Genomic DNA, 24238 nt, shown 5'->3' with positions numbered 1-24238 from the left:
GCTGTTGTTGGGGTCATGCTGGAAAGGAGGCTGATCATAGAATTTAACTTCATGATGGACTCCAGCAAAAGATAATAATCCTTGCATTTGATGTAGCGCCTTATCGCATCTTCAAGATGTCTCAATGTGCTTCACAGAATATACCCTAAAGTGAACTGACTGTACATTTTGTGGGCGAAATGCGGCAGCCAATTGCGCACAGCAGTGTCCTACAAACAATCGTGGATTGAATGACCAAATTATTTTTATTTATTTTGAAGGGATTATTATCCCCAGAAAAGCGATCCGCCAATCAACTAACATCCGGGTTCCTACTTACTGCTAGGTAAACAGAGGCGTGTGGAGTAAGGAAACTTGCCCAACGTTTCGCCCTGCAGGAAATCAAACCCAGGTCCTCTTGCTTGCAAGGTGAATGCTTTAACCACTAAGCTACAGGACTCCACAAGGTATCTGAAGTTGAGTAATTTTTTGACTTCACTGAACACTGCCCAGTATTATTGGGTCAGAGCTAACAGTTTCCCACAAGATCAAGGATGTGGTAAGGATAAAAGGCCGACAGAGAGCCAGTCACTGAATTGTTTATTTTTATGAAGCACATTAGCTCCAGGCAAATTTGTCATATTTATTTCAAATGAAACAATGATTGACGTGAGCACATCTTTATGTCACCACACTTGCACAAGAGCTCTTTTCCCATTACACAATCAATGGCAACAGAACTGAGAGAAGAAAACCAGGCGCAAAGTCATCGGATATCCAGGCACATCTCCCGAGCTCCACTAGTGTTATTTCAGTATCAGACAATTAGAAACAAAAACTTCTCAACAGTCTCGTGCATGCACAAAGCAATTGACACCATCAGCAGATTTACACAATGATGTTATACGCGTGGAATGAAAATCCCCAAACTCCATGGTCTCTCAATGTAAAGCTTCCAGTGCTTGCGCTCCCTGGCTCATCGACAGGATTGGAAGGGCATGAAATCAACTCATCAGCTCCTGTTAACCCTGCAAGACAAGGCCCTAGCGGGTAGGGTGATCCTTGCTGGACAAGCAGTGAGAAAGCTTGCCAGACAGTGATACCAATGGCAAGCTATGTGGTTTTAGTACCCCAACAAACACTCTGGGGGTCTTGCCGAGTGTTGGCTCTTGCTACCCTGTGCTTAATACTTCCCAGAATCAGGTAAGCAAAATGTGTCCCTTCAGGAAGAGAATGCGCATTCCATTCCAACAAATATTTCTGGGATTTCTGTGTATGCGTGGGATAAATGCAACTCTCAGTTTGGCTTATTATATCTGGCTGCTGAAAAAAAAGTTTATTTGTGGGACCATGTTGTGCACAAATTGGCTGCCACATTCACCTACAAAATACAATCACAACAATTCACAGTAAATCGTACGAAGCATTTTGTGAAGCCCTCCTGACATATAATGCACCATATTAAATGCAAGGGTTATGAATATTATAAGAGGAATGCTTGAGTTTCAACACCTCTACTTTCCTCACCACGGCAATTTTATAAAAACAGCCACAGGCGCTTATATTGAGTAAATGAATAGTATATTAAACACAATTCAATCAGCTTTGGCAGGCCCGAATCAAGCATCCCAACTGCAGATGTATGTCTATTCCCCCTAAAGGTGCAGACTTCAAATGAGCAGAGGCCAGTAGGAGTTCACTGCCAGCTATAATTACACTACACAAGTTTAGCTGTAGTCAGCAAAGGACAACAGTAAGAGGATATGTCTGAGCTTCAATTCAATACAAACAAAGAATTAAAAATGTCACGAGTGCATGTCTTTGAAATGCAAGAATCAAACCAGGGCATGCACGGAGCTTTCCATTAAAATCCTGAGGTACCGAAATCCCTATCCCTGTGGCTTAACTAACTTGCTATGAAGGCTTGTGCAGGTGTCACATAGCTGGGAGGAAATAAGAAGCCATTTCTCAGAGGAAAGTCAATGATATCTTTGTTGCTAATCAAGCAAGAAAACAGATCATGTCAAACATGAAACTTACAGCTGTGCAGATGGGACAAGACTGCCCATGCTTCTGAGAAAAGAATTGTAAGTTAAGAAAGAAATATAACCCAGGAAACTGCATTTGTTCCAAGAACATTTTGTGGGCCTATCCCAACTATAATAATCAGGAGCAAGTAACATACATGTATTATGTTTTCCTAAATTAATTTTGCTATCCCAGCAAAATATGGCAAAATGATGGGAATAATCTAAATTAAATTTTAACAAAATGGACAAAGATGTCCATTGTTTGTGGCGGCTGGAAGCCAATGCTCTCTGTGAACTGGGGCATTGCATCATTGCTCTTGCTTTTTATCCACCCACCGGTCCTTACTGAATAGGAGTCACTTGGAAATTGTCGGGAGGCAGTACCTTCTGGGATCAATCCAATAACGCAGCCTGCACTGTTATAATGCAAGCACAAGCCTCAAGCATAACTAGTTATCAGTAATACTTTAACCCCCCACACACACACCAAAATACTCACAAACCACAATACACACACACACACAACACACCACAAAGTAGCACATTATTACCTAAAGCATGTCTAATCAAACATGCTATGCTAATGATGAGCTCCATTTAAAAGGGTCTGGGTGAGTATCCAGTTCTGAAGAGGGTTGAAGGTTATGAAGTCAGGTGCAGGGATCAAGGCCAAGTGCTTTATGGAACACAATAGCTCCAATTTCATTGGGATTGTGGAAATGTCATGCTGTGGAATGCAACTGGCCACGGCTGGAGAGGTAATGTTAAACTGATAACCGGGAGGCTTTGTTCAATTCTCTGTGAAAGGCAAGTAGACAAATTACAGGAAGACTATTTATTTATTTATTTTGGTTGGTCGAGATCTGCCACATGCAGAAGCTCATCACCGTGCTCAGTATCCAAACCAGATTGAGAGTTCCACATATGTATGTGACCAGCACATGGAAATTTCCCTGTATCTGGAATGGAATGTGCACTATCTCTGTGGGGAGGCATCCTGCTTACCTCATTCTGGAAAGTATTAGTTGTGGGTTGGCAAGAGCCAAGGCTTGGGGATCCCAGAGCGTACATTGGAGTACTGCCGAAATTTAACCAGCTAAAACCATATCGCTTGGCCCTGTGAGCACTGTTTAGCACGCTTTCTGCTGCTTGTTACAGCTGGGACCACCTAAATATTAAAATATCACAGTTCGCCAATGGCTCTGTTGGGACTACACAGTGTATTAGTATTAGGAAGGATCAAGAAAGAGCAGGGCACTGGGTTTAGAGTAGATAGTTACAGTGGAACCAGCATAGATGAGATGGGCTGAATGTCCTTCTGTACAGCAAATATTCTAGGACTCCACAAAGGTCTCGGATTCAAACACAAGTCAGTGCCATTAGTTGATCTTCTGTGTGTGTGTATATGTGGGTGTATGTATATTATATATTATATATAGTATATAGAGAAGAGTTACATTAGGTTATACCCTGGAGTTGTAGAACTTGTCAACCCTCATTTTTTGGGTCAGACACGAAGAATCGCGACGTGGGCAAGTTGGTTGGTGCCCATGAATCACCACTTTCAGAAGGAACAAAACTCTAAAACCCCAATAATTCTCTTACCATGGAAATGATGCACTACTTGTGCAGTTGAATGCTAATTTTATATTTTATTTTATATTCCTCCCAATTTGTCAACTCTTGTTGTTTGATAGGATGCACTTTTGTAACGCTCCATTGTGGTTGATCAGCGCCTTGGGACATCCTCTCAACGTGAAAGGCGCTACACAAATGTAATCTTGTTGTTATTGATACAGGAGTCTGGAGACCAGAGGTCAGCAACCACAGACCATCACAGCTGAGTTTTATTCTCATCCTCAACAAAGTTCACCCATGCAGACATTCCACCTGAGGTCACTGGACAGCAATCAGCCACAGGAATCCACTGTAATCTTTCCCCTCAGGCACTGACAGCATCACCACCCAAAGATGCACACTCCACCTCACCGAGCCAGTCAGGAACCTTGGTGTCTTGTTTGACCTTCAACTATCTTTTCTATCCCACATCCGTGTCATGACCCGCTCTGCCTTCACCCAATGTTACAACATCGCCCGGCTCCGCCACTATCTCACACTGCATGCTGCCGAGACCCTCATACACGCATTCATAACATTCAGGCTCAATGGTACACAAACTCCTTGGTTGTCGGCCTCCCCAACTCCTCCCTCCATAGGTTGCAGATCATCCATAGCTCTGCATCCCACACATGTCCTCTTCCACATGAGGCTCTGTGACCCTATCACCCCATCCTCGCCCGACACCACTGGCTTCCCATCACACAGAGGATACAGTTCAAAATCCTGGTCCTCACTTTCACAGCCCTCCATGGCCCTGCTCTTCCCTACCTCTGTGACCTCTTAATTCCTTACCAATCTGCCAGCTCCCTGCGCTCAGCAGGCTCTGGTTTGCTTCAAGTCCCCCGCCTCGCCCACCCATTATTGGCGGGCGGGCCTTCTGCCACTCTGCCCCCACCCTCTGGAACTCCATCCCGCAGTCCTTCCACCTTGCTCTCTCCCTTGCCTCCTTCAAAACCCAACTCAAAGCCCTCCTCTTCATCTGTGCCTTCGGTCACCCTCCTGTCCCCTGACTTCAACCCTCCCCGATCCCCAGCTCAGGTCCAAAACACTGATTGTCCAGCACCTTGCGACATCCTTCCGATGTGAAAGGCGCTATACAAATGTAATTTTGTTGTTGCTGTTGCTCAAACCAACAACGCTTTTTCCAACCCGCAGGGGCAGTGGGTCACATTCAACAATGACTCTCAAAATGGGAAGGATTCTATCCAAGAAACAAGAGATCAGCGAATTTCAGGTGGGTTGGTTCCAGGCTGCATGGGATACATCACAGCGTTTTTAGCAGCAGCTAAAATAAAATAAAGGTCTGAATCATCTGTTGACTTCAAGCCGAAGTTCATCAACTACCTAAAGTCACCCCCTCCTCATGCTGCCCATCTAATTGAGCTACAATCGCCTTCAGAGATGCATTAGTTTACAGCCCTTCTAAAACACTTTCCATCAGTCTTTCTTACAGGAGAGGAGGGTAAACCTTCAGAGAACTGCTGTAGCTTAACAGTTATCTTTTAGACTGCTAGTGACATGTCGTAAGCCTGACATTATTTTAATTCTTAAAATGCTTGTGATCATATATTGGGGCATGTTTATATCTCTGGATTTGTTTGACTCAGTGGTTCTGTTTTGTGTGAAACAAACATGGAGCATATTTGTTTTAATTGCATTATTTACTCTTTATTTCCCAATAATTTAAATTCTTTGAAACAATTTTTCAACTTAAATGTCCTTTTTTTAAAAAGTGTCTAACACAGCAAATTCTACAATACACTTTGAGAAGTCCTTCTGATATAAGGTGCTTTATTAAATGCAAGGATTATTATTAGGATTATAAATGATATTCATCAATGCAAATTGTATTCATGTGTTAATAGTTTTCTTTCTGTATTTCTCATTAATAGAACTGGATGAAACACTTCCTTTTAAGAGATCCTGTTTTGTAGTCCTTTGTATAATAAATTTATTGAGCCTATGGGTGTTTATTTTTTGTGTTTATTTTTTGTACTGTATCGTTCATTGATTACAGAGCCACTGTGTAAAAGATTAACAGGGCTGATAGGATTTTGGTGATGCACCAACAACAACTTGCGTTTATATAGCTCCCTTCACAGAGGGTAGTATCTTGAAGCGCTTAGCAGTGGTGGAGCTTGACACCAAGCTGGGTCAGGGGGAGATGACTTTGGGGGCAGTTGAAGAGGAAGCTCTTCAGGCATGATATGAAAATGGAGAAGCAGGAGGTAAGGCTGAGGGATTGAGGGAAATTAGGTGCAAATTAGAATCTGAGTTTGCCAAGATTCACATTATTTCCAATTCATCTGTTTGTAAAGCACTTTATCAAGATTTTTTTTACACACTAAAGTAAATTATCATCGTTGTTGTCTTAAGATCCCACCCAGCACCAGTAGCTCCAGATTAATTTACATCCAAATCTATATTACCTGGCTTTGAAGTATAGCTCCGTTCCACACAAAAATGCAACCTGTACATGTGATCATCAAATCATGGAACCACTGTTGTTGCCAAAGCCAGGTATTGTTATGGATCTGCAGAGACAGCACCAAGTGCCCTGGGCCAAGAAAATTCATACATTCCCTAATGTCATGTTAGGTCAAGCTACAGGCAGAATCCTTTCACATTCCTGAAGGTGATAGAGCAGCATAGCTTTGGAATCTGTTTTTAATCAGATGCTGATACATTTACTGAAGGAGGTATGTCATTCGAATTGCTAAACCAGAAGTCCAAACAGCTAAAAGAGGAAAATTAGGAGATGTTACAAAACCATCTGGAATCCATCACTAATTAATTTTTTTCAAGATATGTAACTGGGGAGTTTGGGCAATGGCACAAGATAGTCTCTCACTTCCCTAGAAAAAGAACCCTAGTCAATTAAATTACATCCATTTTCCAGTCTTTGATAAAATACCAGCCTTTTTTCGTTTTATCTGTATGTTGGGATTTCCTGTTATAGAAAGTGCTATTTTTAGCATTCAGCATGAGTTCATTTCCATTATCTTAAAATAACTGTTCTCACTGGTCCGACTGCCTAGTGGGTAAAGGTGCCAAGCAGTGTAACACTGGGTCAGACAGAGGAGGTTGTCACGGGTTCAATTCTGAGTCTACACTGTGAAAATGCTTCTACATCAGCATTAATGGACACCCCCTTTATCCCATATATCTGTAACTGTTTCTTGTTGACAGGCTGACCAGTGTGCTGTCTCCTTGTTGTTTTCTAGCTTGGGTGGTGTATGGATTTGGGGGGAGGAAAGTGGGCTGAGATTTCATTTTACTTCAACAGACCAGCAATGAGGTTTCAGCATCGCTGTCGTGTGATATTCCTCAGAGATCTGGGGAAGGTCTTTGAAACTAGCCAAAAGACGTCTGTGAGTCATTACGGAGAACAAATACACATGCACAAGTGTGTACATGTCCGTTTTCATGTTGCCAATGGCACCTTGGATTCCATCCTACAAAAATAAAGAAGGCAGATTCCACACTCGAGCGGCCTCAGGCAGAGTTCTATTTAAGACACAGTTCTATTTGAACTGTTTCTCAAGTGGTCTGCAAGCCAATAGAGAAATTCCACCTGGAACCAGATTTTCTCTATTTAGCATTTTAAAGCATCCAGAATTTATTCTTGCTTTCGATAAAGTGCCTTTCACGTCAGGAAAGGACGTCTCAAAGTATTTAAAGTGTATTGTCTGTATATTTTGTAGGTGAACGTGGTAACCAATTTGCAGTCAACAATGTCTCACAAACAACCATAAAGTAAATGACCAATTTTATTGCTCCCAGGCTACTAGGAGAAACTCCCTTCTCTTTTCAAAGTGCCGTGGGATCTTTAACATCTGAATAGGCTGACAGGATTTTGGTTTAATGTATCATCCAAAGGACAGCCCCTCTCACAATGCAGCACATTCCCAGCACTGGGATCTCTGAAATGTTGAAAATTCAAGCTATTTTATCACTACTCAACTGGCTTAATGGCCTTCAATGATATTAATTAAACAGGAATTGTTAGAAGTAACTTTTGCTTTACACTGGGCTGGAGCCACTTAAGAGGTTGGACAATGACCTCTCCATATTCATGCTTAAACATTATTTTTTGTTACAGCGGAAAGAACAGCTCCCGACAAAAAACATTACACTTAAAAAACAACGATCAGTTCAAATCTATTTGTTCATTCATAAAACTGATGACATTCTCCTCCAAACAACCTGCTCCTAAAGTCACCATTGTGTGGAAACGCCTTCCGATTCAAAATCCTAAACCTCAGCAAGTTGCTGCAATTGGTCTCAGAGCTCCGAGAGAGTGAGGGAGGAAGGGGTGGGGGAGAAATAAGTCAGTCAGTCAATAATCATGCTTTTGATTGCCAACCAGTTTCCCCTAAGGAAAATGCATGTGTGCAGATAGTGAGTGCAGATAGGATCAGATTCAGTCCCCATGGTCGTAAAGAGTCTGCTCATGCTCACTGTCTGTCTCAATGTGAAGAACGGACACTTTGGCCCCATAATGATGGTGACGAGCTCCCATACAGCTGTACTGCTATGAGTCAGTGTGTGCAGGAGAAGTAAAGGAAACAATTGAAGGAGAAAAAGCTTGACCATTGCACAATGAAATCTCTTCACTGGGTATTTGGTAGTTCTTATATACAGTAATTGTTCACTGATCACCTTATAAGGAATGGCAAAGTGGGTCAATGGGTACGTTAAAAAAAGGTGACTGTGAGTTTTGTTAAACACCATGATTGCTCAGGGCGAATACAACAAGCTGAGATTTCATAAAATACTGCACCAATAAGAACCTGGGGGTTGACAACAAGCAAGAACTGAGTGATGTGGGAACTGAAGGTTTTAGCTTTGTTCCCCGGTCTCTACTAAACTAGCTGGGTTGGGGCAGCAATAAGGGTGCTACAATTGGCTTCTGTATCCACTGTGTAAGGCATGGAAAGGAAGGGAAAATCAGCCAGCATTCTGCTCCTGTTCATTATCCAGTAACTCCTGCAAGCAGGTCCGTGTGCTTGTCTTTTGGGTGAGATTATGATGCGTTTCAGCTGTGTTGCCTCCCATGGTTGAATTGACATCGACACTCACTGTCTAGGCTCACATATGAGTCATGGCATACATTGAACCATGCCTAGAATAAGTCCCGCCTGCCTTTTGGAGAAAGAGCAAAGATCTCCATCGAGCGTCTTATTTCATTCAATTGGTGTTGAAAATAATACTATAATTCCTATAAGGTACATTCATCTACTCATTTGCTTTATTTACATTACATCTTACACTGCCTCCATTACAGAATCTTTATTTCCCTATGTAATTTTTTCCACACATTGTCACAAGTCCAAGTTCAATAAGGTTAAAAAAAAGACCCAGCTGCATTTTAAGCAGCTTATTGCAAAGGAATTTAATTTCCAACATTTTCGTGCACAGAGTTGCTATTGTTTCCTAACTGTGTGTTACAGCCAAGATCTATTTAGCAAATCTCAGTGCAGAAAAATATCACGTTGACTGGAGAATGTACAAAGAACAAACCTTGTGTGACAAGCAGTACAGCAGTTATGGCTTTCAATGCCTTGAATTTACTCACTTTTGATTACTGCACTAACAAGCTAGAATTAGTTTAACATCTAACTATCTGCTTTGAATTTCTTCAGGAATAATGTGGCCAAAATGGTTGCAAATGTGATTATTGTCCAAGTTTGAAATTGGGATCCTTCTGCTTTACCAAATGACAATGAACTACACTCAGTTACCTTCTATTCATTCTGACAGAAAAATAGGTCTACACAGCAAATTGTCCTACACCTCAAACCATGGGCCACTAATCAGAGCATATCAAACTTCCCCCAAATACTTATTGGATCTTCAACAAAATAGACCACCACCCTTTCTGGTCCCTCTTTAAGCAACAAAGCCATTCACATTGCAAGACATAAGCAGATTTCAGTGGGCCTTTGAGTCAAAATTCTTTGAGGCTCTGGCCACAATCTTTCAATCCACCTTGGACACCGGGGTGGTGCCAGAGGACTGGAGGGTTGCTAATGTTTCTACCCTGTACAAAAAGGGGCAGAAGAATAAACCCGAGAACTACAGGCCAGTCAGCCTAACATCAGTAGTGGGGAAACTTCTAGAGACTATAATCCGGGACAAAATAAATTTTCACTTAGAAAAATATGGGTTAATAAAGGTCAGCTAACACAAATTTGTTAAAGGCAAATGTAGTTTATATGGATTTTCAAAAGGCGTTTGATAAAGTACCACATAAGAGACTTGTAAGCAAAATGGAAGCCCACAGTATTAAAGGACAGTGGCAGCATAGATACAGAACTGGCTGGGAGACAGAAAGCAGAGAGTGGTGATGAATAGTTGTTTTTCTGACTGGAGGGATGTGTGCAGTGGTGTCCCCCAGGGGTCGATATTGGAACCACTGCTCTTTTTATCTTTTTAAATAATAATAATAATCCTTGCATTTGATATAGTGCCTTATCACATCTTCTAGACACCTCAAAGCGCTTCACAGAAATTCTGTAAAGTGAATTGATTGTATATTTGTGGGCGAAACGTGGCAGCCAATTGCGCACAGTAGTGTTTCACAAACAGTCATGGATTGAGTGACCAAATTATTTTTTTTTAGGTATTATTATCCCCGGAAAAGTGATCCGCCAATCAACGAAAAACCGGGTCCCTACTTGCTGCTAGGTAAACAGTGGCATGTAGAGTAAGGAAACTTGCCCAACATTTTGCCTTGCCGGGAACAGAATCCAGATCTGTTGCCTGCGAGGCGAGTACCCTAACCACTGAGCTACAGTACTCCACAATTTCCAAGTTTGCAGATGATACCAAACTAGGAAAAGTATTAAACAGCGAGGAGGATAGTAGCAGACTGCAAGGGGACATAGAACAGACAGGTAAAATGGGCAGACACGTGGCAGATGAAGTTTAATGTGAATAAATGCGAAGTGAAGCATTTTGTGAGGAAGAATGAGGAGAGGCAATATAAGCTGATGGTAGAATCTTAAAGGGAGTGAAGGAACAGAGAGACCTGGGGGTTCATATAAGTAAATCTTTGAAGGTGGCAGGACAGGGAGATAAAGCTGTTAAAAAAGCATACGGGATACTAGGCTTTATAAATAGGGGCATAGAATACAAAAGTCAGGAAGTTATGATGAACCTTTATAAAACACTGGTTAGACCTCAGCTAGAGACTGTGTTCAGTTCTGGGCCCCACACTTTAGGAAGAATGCAAGGCATTGGAGAGGGTGCAAAGGAGATTTACCAGGATGGTACCAGGAATGAGGGACTTCAGTTATCGGGAGAGGCTAAAGAAGCTAGGATTATTCTCCTTGGAGCAGAGAAGGTCAAGAGGAGACTAAATAGAAGTTTTCAAGGGGATTCGATAGGGTGAACAAGGAGAAACTATTTCCACTGGTGGGTGGGTCGGTAACCCGAGGACACAGATTTAAAATAGTTGTTAAAAGTAACAGAGGGGAAATAAGGAGAATTTTTTTCACACAGTGAGTTGTTCGTATCTGGATTGCATTGCCTGAAAGGGTGGTGGAAGCTGATTCAATAACAACTTTTAAGAGAGTACAAAATTATTTGGGAAGGACAAGTCTGCAGGGCCATGGGGAGAGCGCGGGGGAGTGGGATTGATTTGGATAGCTCTTTTCAAAGAGCCGGCCCAGACACAATGGGCCAAATGGCCTCCTTCTGTGCTGTATAATTCTATGATTCTATGAACATTGAACATTATTATTGTGAGCACTGTTAAAATAGTAAATCCAATATTGGTCCCATACGGATATTCTTCTCCCCTAACTTTATTAAACTGGTGCCATAACTGCTGGAATATCATATAAGAAAGGGAGGGCTTTCATTTTTATAATGCCTTACCATGCTCAAAGTGCTTTACAGTCATTAATGTTTAGTGTAGTGACTGTTTTCATGGCCAAACATTTAGTAATAATCCATGCATTTGATATAGCATCTTGGCAAGTTTTTGAAACATCAGATTTACTGTGAAGTGTAATGACTGTGTATTTGTAGGTGAAAGTGGCAGCCAATTTGTGCAAGGCAAAGTCTCACATGGAATGAATGACCCAATTTTATCTGGGATGCTGATGGTCAGGTCACTGGGAGAAACTTCCTTCTCTTTTTGAGTAGTGCCATGGAAACTTTGAATATCCTCCTGAAAGGGCAGGCAGGATCTCACTTTATTGTCTCATCCAAAGGATGGCACCTATGAAAAGGCAACACTCCCTAACACTACACTAGTGTCAGTCTAGACTTTGTGAAGTTCAAAATTCAGACATGGGGCTTGAACCCACAACCTTCTGATTCTGAGATCAGAATGCCACAATGAGCCAGGCCGAACATTAGACATTGTTGAACTAAACCACCAAATCAGTGCACAAAGATGTATTTCTACAAAAGAGAAATGATTCATGATTCCTTTCACAGCCAAACTTCACACATGAAGTGTAAATGAATCATGACATGCCTGTGTAATGAAGAGGTACTGGAAAAAAATAATTCACAACCAGCAAGAAAGGTTACATCAGGATTACGACTGGGTTTGTATTAGGATATCCATTGTGTGGAAGTGTTTGTGAATAAAACACCCAATTCTACAGCTCCATTAGTGGAACTATTTTCCCACAATTTATCCCTTTTAAAAATTATCTTAGCCCCAAATCCAAACATTGTCAGCTTAGGGTCTATAATTCAGTTTGCGAACTTCACAATCTGATACTTGCAAATCGGAAGTCACTGTTAACATAAATCAGGTTTGTGAATATCATTTGAGTGTGAGGGGGATTAGTCGTAGTGGGATCTTTAAGGTCTGTATAATGATAAATAATAATAATCCTTACATTTGATGTAGCTCCTTTCACATCAGAAGAAGATGTCTCAAAGCGTTTCACAGGATTTACAGTAAACAGTGGTGACTGTGTATTTTGCAGCCAAATTTATATGGTTCACTACTGCACCTCACAATGCATTTACCTACTGAAGCTTTGAGGAACACCTCAGTGGAATTCTACACTTTAATAGGAATTACATTCAGATCAGGTTTGCTTTAAACTGGCCTCACGTGAACAAAAGTATATTTGTGTAAGCTGAACACTATAAGTCATAGCATTGACTACCCTGAAACATATCCAGATCTATACTAAACACAGCAGACAAATGAGGTGACGTTGAAACAAGTAAAAATGCAGAATAACACTATCTGTACCACAAAATGTTTGAACTGCTATCAGACAGGAACTGTACTATTTCCACAGAGACAGAAAAGGCCTGCAATAGCAGACAGTCCCCAGACTCCTCTGGCTCTGTGCAGTGTTCAAATGAAAGTTCTTACACACCCAGGCTGCGTATGATAAAAATATTAGCTCAGCGAAAGAATGTCCTTACGGCATAAGATCCATTAGGCGACTGCAAAAACATTCTGCTCGTCTCGTAATCTAATGCACCAGAGCTGAATCGTAACCCCTACCAGAAAGCTAAAGGTAAACTGGAAGGAAATTATAAAGTAAAGCAAACTTGCTGAGAGAGATGGAATACCAGCACTTGCCTTATTCACATTGTGCACATACCAACAGGGGCGATTCAACAGGCTTTACATATTCTTGCTGTTCCGTTCCCTGCCTAGAGGTAAACAGCACAAAGCAGTTCTCCAGCATGGTCTAGTGATAATAATCCATGCATTTGATGTAGCACCTTATCATATTGTCAAAATATCTCGAAGCTCTTCACAGGATTTACCACAGAGTGTAGTGACTATATCTGGTGGGGTATCCAGAACAAGGGGGCATAATCTTAACATTAGATCTGGGCCATTTAGGAGTGAAATCAGGAAGCATTTTTTCACGCAAAGGATTTTGGAAATCTTGGAATATAATCCAAGTTTATGCAGCCTTTTCTTGTAACTAACCCTTTTAGGCCTGGTAAAATCCCCCAAAAGGCTGTGGATGCTGGATCAATTAAAATTTTCAAAACTGAGGTGGATAGATTTTTGTTAGGTCAAGATATTAAGGGATAAGAGGCAAAATTTGGAGATGAGGTACAGATCAACCATGATCTAATAGAATGGCAGAATAGGCTCGAGAGGCTGAATGGCCTAATCCTGTTCCTATGTTCCTATATTTGTTGGTGAACACAACAGCCAATTTGAGCACAGCAATGTCACACCAACAGCCATGAAGCGATTGTTTTTTTCATTTTTTCCTGGGATATTGTTGGTCAGGCATAGTAAAGATTCACAGCTCACAGAAATACTACTCACTGTAACAAGATGTCCCATTGGAGATATGAATATACTCCTCACTGCGCAGAGAGGACTCCGTGGAGGATATAACTCATACTGGTTCTCCTCATTGTGGAGAGAGGTTGAGACCTAAACATGTCAAACCTTAAAGCACTCCGGGACTCTACCTTTCATGAAGAGTGCTATATAAATGCAAGTTGTTGATGTTGTTAAAGTGGTACAGTTTGCAGATACCAACTTGGACAACCTGGGAACTTTGAAATTAGCAGTTTAATATTATTAAAGTTCTGATCACATGACTGATTCATTGAAAAAATATACCCAAGTTTCCAAGTTTGGCATCTGGTCCAATTCAAAGCAAATTTGGAACAGGAAATAGATACCTATCTTCCTTTTCCACTTTGCGCTGCTGTTTCACTCTCTGCAGTCAAAACAGAGTGAATCTTATGGAATCATATAAATTTACAGCACAGCTCTTCTAGGAACAAAGGAACATAGGAACAGGAGGAGGCCATTCAGCCCTTCGAGCCTATTCCGATTTAATTAGAACATGGCTGATCTGTACCTCAACAAATCCTTTCAATTACAATTTCCCGCTTTCTCCCCATGTCCCTTAATACCCGGGCCTACCAAAAGTCTATCAATCTCACTCTGGAAGGTATGGATGGCTCCAGTATCCACAGCCTTTTGGGAGAGAGAATTCCATAATTTTACCAGCCTTTAAGTGAAAAAATGCTTCCTGATTTCACTCTTAAATGGCCTGGTTCTAATTTTTTAAGACTATACCCTCTTGTTTTGGATTCCCCCACCAGAGGAAATAGCTTCTCTGTATCTACCCTATCGAATCCCTTTATCATCTTAAAAACCTCAATCAAATCACACCCCAACCTTCTAAACTCAAAGGAATATAATCCAAGTTTATGCAGCCTTTCCTTGTAACTAACCCTTTTAGGCCTAGTAACATTCTGGTGAACCTGCGCTGCCCCCCACTCCAGGGCCAATATATCTTTCCTGATATATTGCTCTTCTAAGAGCAATAGATTGCTCTTCTAAGAGCAATTATTTCAGTCCAATTTAGTTGTGCTTTCCCAATATCTCTGCAGTTGGCTCCTTATTTTCTTTACTGGATTTCTATTTTCATCTAAGTGAGAGATGTTAATGCTAAGAAATGGAACAACCAAAAAATATTTCTTAAGATTACAAAAAACTACTTCTTCAGTGCAAACTGGCTTATGTCTTACATTATATAGAAAGTACGAGGTCAGGAAAGCAGAGAGGAGTGCAGGCCGTCAGTTTAAAAGCACAGCAAGTTTGTGTGTTAGGAGAAAACGAAACCACACATCAGTCAGCATTTCATGATAACACTGCTTTTCCGACATTCCTTGTCAAATCATATCAACTTAGTGCTGGTGTCGTGCCTCAAAGACAGAAAAAATGCGCCATCATACAATAAGGGTATACCCAAATAAGACTGTACATCTAAAGGTCTGAAGCAACAGTGCTCAAAATAGCCTGAAGACAGAACACCTATTGCCTAAGCACACTTACTCCGCATGCTCTGAATGGAAGTTGTGTCCTCTCCAAATATACTTAGTGTATGCTTATTAACACTAGAGCAGTGTTACCTCACCAAAGTTTGTGTCGAGTGCCACAAGCCCAAGTGCTGCCTTGGTTCCAGCCTTGTGACAGACAGCCCGGACATGAGATATTACCAGAGCTATGATCCAACCACAACAACAACAACAACTTGCATTTATCTTGCGCCCTCCTTGGTGCCAAGGCATGGAGGGATTTAAACACTAAATCCAGCTCTCTGTTTCCACCCTTCTCTGCTACCCAGTGAGCATAGCTATGGAATGCTATTAAGAGGCAAGTTTATCCCAATCTGGGGAGAAAGAGTATGAGCTTTATTGTATCTATAGGATCTGTAGAATTAATGGAACAATTGGGCCTGTCTGCTTTTCTTTATCTTTCCTGTGGGGAAGTGCTCGGCCTCTAGTTGGCAATGGCTGTGATGGAATGGTTATAATAACAATAATAATACTCACATTTGGAATAATGCCTTTCATATTGGGAGCGTCTCAAAGGGCTTCACAGGATTATATTGTAAAGTGTACTGATTATATTATCTTGGTGACACAGCAGCCAATTTGCACACAGCAATGTCCCACAAACCACCATGAAGCAAATATCCAATTTTTTCTTGGGGATTGTTGGCCAGGACAATGGAACAAACTCCATTCTCTTGTCAAATAGTGCCATAGACTCCTTTAAAGTCCACCTGTGCAGGCAGACAGAACCTCAGTTTAACATCTACATTCGAAGCACGGCATCTCTGATAATGCAGCAAATTCCCAATACCTTATTAGTGTGTCAGCTTAGACAGTGTGGTCAAAGGAAGGTATAAATTCACAACCTTCTGGCTTCAGTAGCTCCAAATGAGCCAGGCTGACAGATATTTCCCTTATAACTATGTAGATATGGTGTATATGCTTGTGTTAAATGGATTTACCTCAAAGTGGTTTTAAGGATGGCTCTTAAGCAAGTCAATGGCTGTGAAAGTGAGGACCACTGCCTGATTGACTTCTTGAAAGTAGTCTCACTTATACCAGGCAGTCTTCTATCCTTTCCAAAGTTAATTCAATTACTTATTTTTAGTTACCAGCAATTGTTTCTCCTTTAAATTATTATATGTAAAAAAAACCTTCAGGCTGAGTGCATTTCCCATGATTAAATAAACAATATTCCTTTTGATAAACTACTGCTATTTTATGTTGAAACTATGCAAACCCCCTGAAAAAAAAACTTTTAAATTAGCTGGCATCCAATATATTCGTCCTCCACATTGAGACCTCGCTTTCCATTAGCAGTTAAGTATCCGTGGAGTTGACTGATGTATAATAATCCTGTACAAAACCTTTTGAAACTATTTGAATTGAGATTAAGAACACGGTAATGGGAGTGCATGGAATATGGATTAAAAGATGTTGTAGTCTTTAAAGCTATATTATTACTTCAGAGCAAAGCCAGTTCAAGAACTAGATGCTCCAACAAGGGCAGAACAGTAGCCCAAGTGTTCCAGTCGGTATTCTGGAGAATTTTTCAGATATTATCAGTGCCGTCAAATCCTTTTTAGTTAATATCATGTTTTCCACAGCATTTGATTTACTTGTCAGCAATATTCAGTTATCAAAAATTCAAAATGAAAGATGAGAGCTCACATCCCGTTGTGTATTTTATTGGTTGATTTGAATTATATGTGAAGATTTTTCCAAAATGTGAACTCTTTTAAACTGCTATCGCTTTCAACTTGTAGTTTGATCAACTGTTGAAAGAAGTTATGCTTTGCAACACGTTCCACAGAAGCTGGTAGCTGCAAATGTAGCATAACCTGAAATGGATAATCATTTAACGTTGGCTGGCAGCTAAAACAATGTAAATACTGAGAGATTATCCAATACAGTATTTGTGTAACGCATAAAGTAGTAAGGGACACTCTGTGAAATTATATTTTGTAAGCTTCCTTTGAGTGAGGGTGCCCTAAACTTTGCATTACAGTTGAGCTCTAGATCTGACAGAGTATTACAATGTGAATCAAGTTCCAAATTTATCTTTCTAAGCTTATTGTATGGATGACAAATCCAAGATTCCTTTCCTTCTCAAACAACATCCCTGTACACAAAATCGATGTGGACGCTAAACCAACAAGAGGTATATAGAACATACAAGGATTATTAAAAGGTAGTCAAATGAAAAGCTGCTATGATGCAATAAAATGACAGAACATGCTTGGTGAGATGGATGACCTCCTCTTGTTATTACATTCCTATGTACCCCGATTCTGCCTCCAGCAGCAGAGAAACCATTGTGAACCATGGAGACATCTCACTCTTGACCTGTCCCTAAATCTTCCAATATTGTGCCCCTTATTTGACTGCGCCTTTAATCATTTCCTCCTCCCCTTCTCCCACCGTGCTTCAGATTCCCACTCCGTTACTGTAGCACACTTTGGCACATTTAGCTAGTGTGAAAGGTGCTATATATATATATAAATGTGTGCAAGTTGCTGAAACAACTAATTAACGCACATTTGACGACTCTTAATGTGAGTCTGTTCCAGTTATCCACTGTTCCACTGCTTAAAATCTCCTATTCCCACATGAGGTTTTATCATTTAAAGCTTTAGTTCTTCTTCCTGATCCAAATCAAATAGTCCACTTATATCATTCTACATCATGCCAATCATTCATTATTTTAAGGACCAGGATTTCATTTTCCCTCAATTTGTTTTCCAATGAAAACAAATTCAGCTCTGTGAGACTTCCCTCATAATTTAAGAGCTCTGGTTCCTGGAATCATCCTTGCTGATCTTCTCTGAACCCTCTCCAACATTTCAAGCTCCATTGGTGGTAGAGTGTCCAAAACTGCACACAACATTCCAAATGTGGCTGATTCAGAACGAACCAATCTTTAATGCATTGCTCATGGTTGTATTGTCTGGGATTTTTGTAAGCACATTTGTCAAGTATTATAAGATATAATTGTTCTATATATTAGATATGTTAGATTTAAAAAAACGTTTTTTTGAGGCGGGTAGATCTGAAAATGTCTGCCTCTCTATCAAAAGGAAAAAAGTGAGGAACATAGGAACAGAAGTAGGCCATCTAGCCCGTCGAGCCTGTTCCGCCATTTAATTAGATCGTGGCTGATCTAATTAAATGGCGGAACAGGCTCGACAGGCTGAGGAGTCACGGACCTGTTAATCTCTTCAAACAACAACAACTTGCACTTATATAGTGCCCTCCACGTAGGGCAGCGTCTCAGAGTGGTTAACAGTGGTGGAGTTTGACTCCAAGCCAGGGGGAGAGGAGAAGTGGCCATAAGCACGGTTGAAGAGGAACGTTTTCAGGCGGGACTTGAAAGAGAGGAGAGAGTGGGGCGAGGTGGAGGGATTGAGGGAGAGTGTTCCAGAGATTGAGGGAGAGTGTTCCAGAGTTTTCAAAGAAAAAAGGGGGGAAATTTGCAGAGAAATGATTCACTAAACATAAAGGCTGTTATCATAAAGGGAACAATCTGATTAGTTAGTAAAAAGAACAATGCTAGTTTCGCCTGTGTACCATTTCTTCTCGTAAAACAATATGGACTTGGTCTCTATAGTGGAGTCCTGTAGCTCAATGGTTAGAGTACTCGCTTTGCAAGTGAGAGACTTGAGTTCAATTCCAGGCAGGGCGAAACCTTGGGCAAGTTTCCTTGCTCCACACACCTAATAATAATCCCTCCAAAAAACCAAAATCAATAATTAAATTGGTCATTTTCAATCTACGACTGTTTGTGGGACATTGCTGTGCGCAATTGGCTGCCGCGTTCGCCCACAAATATACAGTCAATTCACTTTACAGTGTGTTCTGTGAAGCGCTTTGGGACGTCCTCCCGACGTGAAGAGCGCTATATCAAATGCAAGGATTATTATTATTATTATTATAGTGTGACCCCATAAGACTGTGGTGTATTGCAGGTACACTGTACATTTCTGGTGATTGGCCAACTTTCTACTCCTCCTGATATCAGCGATGTGTCTGACAACTTGAGAAGTGCTGACCAGGCAACTCACCAGCAGCCCGTCCTGCGATGCAGGAACTCAATTCTACAGAACCTGCCCACCACCAGAGCTACATTATAAAAGGGTTCAACTAATTATTGCATCGAGGGCTCAGCCTACATTTTGTTTAAAATCATCAAGCCTGTCGTCAACAACCATTCAGGCCACTGGGCCAAATTGGCCTTTTATATATGGGTAGCCTCTGAGTAAGGGTTAGTCAGTGTGTGAACGCACACTGAAGTGGCTGTTCCGGGGTGGTTGTTAACAGTGGGGTGGTTGCTGAATGGAAGTGGGATGCTTTAACTGGTTTGACTATCTATTTATTTCAAAAAGACACTTTCACACGACAATAAAATGTGCCATCAGCATTATAAACTGCTGAATAAGAATTTGAGAGAGTGGAATTATTAACTTAAATATCACACATGGCACCTAGACGATAACTCGATAAGCAGCTGATTGCTAATGGCATCAGAGCACAGTATCTACTGCAGTATTTCCGAAACAGCCAAGGGGTGAATGATCAATTTTATTTGGGGGATTTTTTGGCCAGGGCCCAGGAGAATTCCCTCCTCTTTTTGAACAGATGCCAAGGGATTTTTAACATCCACCTGAACCTGGCTTCTCGATTTAGCCTTTCATTCGAACTACGGCATCTCTGACAATGTAACACATCCCCTAGCGTTCCATTGGAGTGTCCACTATGTGATTCCAAGTCCTGACGTGGGGCTTGAACCCACAACCTTCTAACTCAGGGGAAAGAATGCAACCAATGCACTCGGCTAACACACAATATGTCAAAAATATGATGTCTTGTCTGAACTCTAATCTTTCTGGTGTGCGTATTGCCAGATGGCACAACACTCAGAGTCAGAAATCAGTAAGTCATGACTTCAAACTCTCAATGAGAGTACTAAGTACCTACTGCAAACTATATGTTGGATGACAAAATAATCACAGATCTCGTTGAGCAGAGAGAATTCAAATGAATTCCTCATAACAGCAGTTCCTACAGTAACAGGAATGAACCCAATTTATTGTGTCACTGTGCTGTTCTGTTATCGCTATGCAATTCTTTATTAGTATGAATTAATATGTTTAAAAGAGAGATAGACAGACACTTGAGGTATGATGTATTAAGGGGTATGGAGAAATGGTGGATATTTGGATTATTGGTTATTCGTCAAGATCGAATAAACTGGTGGAACAGGTTTGATGGGCTGAATGCCCTGTTCCCTTAGGTACTCATGTGCTACAGTTGACTCACCTCCACCCCCACACCCCCCCCCTCCCTCTTAAGGGTCACAATTTATGCTGGGTTATTCAGATTGGCCATTCTTCAGGTGCTGAATCCCTTAAAGTGCATCAACAGGCTATTCCACTGTGTGAGGGAAAGGGAACAAGTCAGGACAAGCCTGTCCTCACCTCTGATTCACACTAATGCATTTTCTATAAAAATGCAAGCTCTTTGCTTGATATATAATACCCTTTCTCAATGTTATTTTATCCAGTTACTAAAAATCCTAATCTTTCACGTAAATTCTCATGCCTTAGCTTTCCACAGTGGCCTGAAGTTCCTCATGTTTCTTTCTTCAGTACGGCCTACAGAAGAAGGCCATTTGGCCCATTGTGCCATTAAGAAAATGAAAGAAAATTCTTCAATTCTGTCTTAAATTTCAAGCCATTTTTTTTTGTCCTTATATAAAGGGCAGAAAATCAGCTTGAAGAGTGAATTCAGGTCTTCTGAAAAATTCTGCACCTTCTTAAAGGTTCTTAAGTCTAAGATCATGAAGCCTTTTGGGCTTTGAAACGTACTGATCAACAACAACAACAAAATTACATTCGTATAGCGCCTTTCAGGTCAAGAGGACGTCCCAAGGCTCTGGACAATCAGAGTTTTGGAGTTTTGGGGGTGGAGGATGGAGAGCAGAGGGGGGAAGGAGGGTGATCAAAAGCACGGTCGAAGGAGGGTCTTGAGAATGGGCCTTGAAGGAGGCAAGGGAGGGGGTGAGGTGGAGGGACTGCGGGATGGCGTTCCAGAGGGTGGGAGCAGAGTGGCTGAAGGCCCGACCGCCAATGGTGGGGGGGCGAGGCGGGTGACGTGAAGTAGGCCGGAGTCCATTCAGCGGTGGGTGGGGGAAGGTTGGTAGGGGGTTAGGAGGTTGCAGAGATAGAGGGGAGCAAGGCCAAGGAGGGTTTAGAAGGTGAGGAGCAGGATCTTGGACTATATTCTCTTGAGTGATGGGAAGCCAGTGGAGTCGGGGGACGATGGGGGTGATAGGGTCACAGAGCCTGGTGTGGGAGAGGAAACGGGCTGCAGAGCCCTGGATGATCTGCAGACTATGGAGGGAGGAGCTGGGGAGCCCACAAGCAGGGAGCTTGCATAGTCAAGCCTGGATGCTATGCGTATATATGAGGGTCTCAGCGGCCTGCGATGTGAGACAGTGGCGGAACCGGGCAATGTTGTGGAGGTGGAGGAAAGCAGAGCGGGTCATGGCATGGATGTGGGGTAGATAGGATAGTTGAGGGTCGAACAAGACACCAAGGTTCTGGACTGGCTTAGTAAGGTGGAGTGTGCATCCTTGGATGGTGATGCTGTCAGCGCCTGAGGTGAGGAAGTGCTGACGGGAGCCAGTCAGGAGGGCCTTGGTCTTGTTGACGTACAACTGTAGAAAGTTAGCTCTCATCCAGAACTTGATGTCTGACAGACAGTGGTTAGAGTTGAATATGGATGTGGAAGTGGAGGGGACCAAGGACAGAGCCATGAGGAACGCCGCATGAGATAGTGCGGGGGCTAGAGGAGAAGCCGTTTGTGGAGATGAAGTGGAGATGGTGTGAGAGGTACGATCTGAACCAGTCAAGGGCAGAACCATGAAAGCTGAGGTGAGAGGAGAGGCGATGGAGGAGGACAGAGTGGTCAGTGGTATTAAAGGCAGCGGAGAGGTCAAGGAGGACGAAGAGGCAGAGAGCCCTGGTCGCAGGACAGAATGTCATTCGTCACTTTGCCAGGAGGGGGAAGACAGATTTGAAGGTGTGGAGGGAGGGATGGGTAGGGGCCGGGCTGTGAGGGGGAGATAGGGTGGGGGTAGTAGACGGAAGGGCAGAGGCAGCTGAGCAGATGCCCTTGACTTTGGTTACGAAGAAGTACAACATCGCCTCGCAGTTGGCGTTGGAGAAGAGGATGGATGAGGGGTGAGAGGGTGGGTGGAGGAGCTAGTTGGTGATGGAGAAGAGGAGCCTGAGGTTACCCTTGACCTCCAACGTTGTCTTGTAGTAGAAGGATGATTTAGCAGAGGCGAGGACGGAGCAGTAAGTTTTGATAACATCCAGCCAAATCTGCCAATGGACCGTTGAACTAGATTTGAATCAGGTGCATTGGCGGCACACATCTGTGCCTTGAGGGAGCGGAGGTAGCTGGTGTACCAGGGTGACTTCCGTAAGTAGGAGACAGTTCGGGAAGTGAGGGGACCCAGGGCATCGAGAGTGGTGGAGAGGGAGTTGTGGAGAAGAGTGACCAAGGAGGATAGGTCATTGCGGGAGGAAGCCCAGAGGGAAAGGAGTTCAGATGACTCCAAGACAGTGAAGAGGGAGGAAGGGGGGGGGGGGGGGGGGGGAGATTTTTTCCCATTTTTTCCAAATTATCACATTTAAGGAGGCCCAGCCAAATGCTTTCCATTGTGAAGAGCACAAAACAACCACAAAAATACCTTTAGCTGCCTCTCCCCAAAGAAGCTACAGACCTTCAGTGATCTGAAAAGGGTCTTCTGGCACTTCAAACATCAGACAGAATTTGATCTCATGACAACTCATTGCACTATCCCCTTGCATGAATGAAAGGACAGGAAACACTGAGTTCACTTACCAATTACTTGTGGTTAAAAATACCTGAAATAAACCTCAAACTACAGACTGAATGTTGCTTGACATTCCTGGGCATTTTACTGATTTACTTTAAAACTTTTGGCTTCCATCCTTCATTCATTGTAAGGGGCACTCAATTAACGCTGGATTGTTCCCATTTGATAATTTCCCTCCATTACCCCTGCATGGTGCCTTTTATACACAGGAGAGTCTAATTCCAGTTGAGTTCTTGCCCAGGCAGAGTATACATGCTGTTCCTGGCACAACAAAAATAACATATGCAAGTGTGGAATGAGAAAAGGTCATTCAACCAATCTAGCCTGAATCGGGACTTTATTCTACCTTTCATCTCCTCCTCATGAAGGCAATGATTCACTCTGAGGCCCAATTCCACGGACAATAGCAATCTTTGTGCGTATCACCCTGTGGGGGAATTCCTCATACATGAGACTGTGTAATAATTCTTAGCAGTAAAGGAAGGGGGGAGAAGTAAGAGTTGACTTCAGTCCTATCTTTACCCCACATCCGGACTAGCAATCAGGCAAAGGATCTTCCCTCTGGTTCCCTCAAACAGGGCCATTGAGGCCCATTGGTTGGCTCTTAAGATCACCCAAATTATACCAAATGAGCCAGAGAATTTCTCCAAATAAAGTCTTAATAAAGTAAGTAATTCACAAAATCCTTTTAGATTACCAAGCACAGGGTCTTCCAATTTATCATCACAAATGAGTCCATAGAACCATAACATTTACAGCATTGAAGCCCATCACATCTATGCTGGCTCTTTGAAAGAGTAACATTGAGTGTCCTGTCTTAAACCACTCTTCCTGGTAACTGTTCAAAATGTTGAATACCTTCACGTTAAAAAAAAAATCATGGTGCCTTTCC

General features: G+C 42.1%; 1 protein-coding gene across 1 annotated transcript in view; it reads right to left on the bottom strand.

Moving 5' to 3' along the window:
* Window positions 1-24238, bottom strand: part of LOC103178047 (fibrillin-2) — a 186374-nt gene that overhangs the window by 138705 nt on the left and 23431 nt on the right.

This window comes from Callorhinchus milii, unplaced genomic scaffold (assembly GCF_018977255.1).
Source record: "Callorhinchus milii isolate IMCB2004 unplaced genomic scaffold, IMCB_Cmil_1.0 Scaffold32, whole genome shotgun sequence".
In the NCBI taxonomy this organism is placed as follows: domain Eukaryota; kingdom Metazoa; phylum Chordata; class Chondrichthyes; order Chimaeriformes; family Callorhinchidae; genus Callorhinchus; species Callorhinchus milii.
Note: the sequence above shows the minus strand (reverse complement) of the source record. Positions and strands in the feature narration are given on the sequence as shown.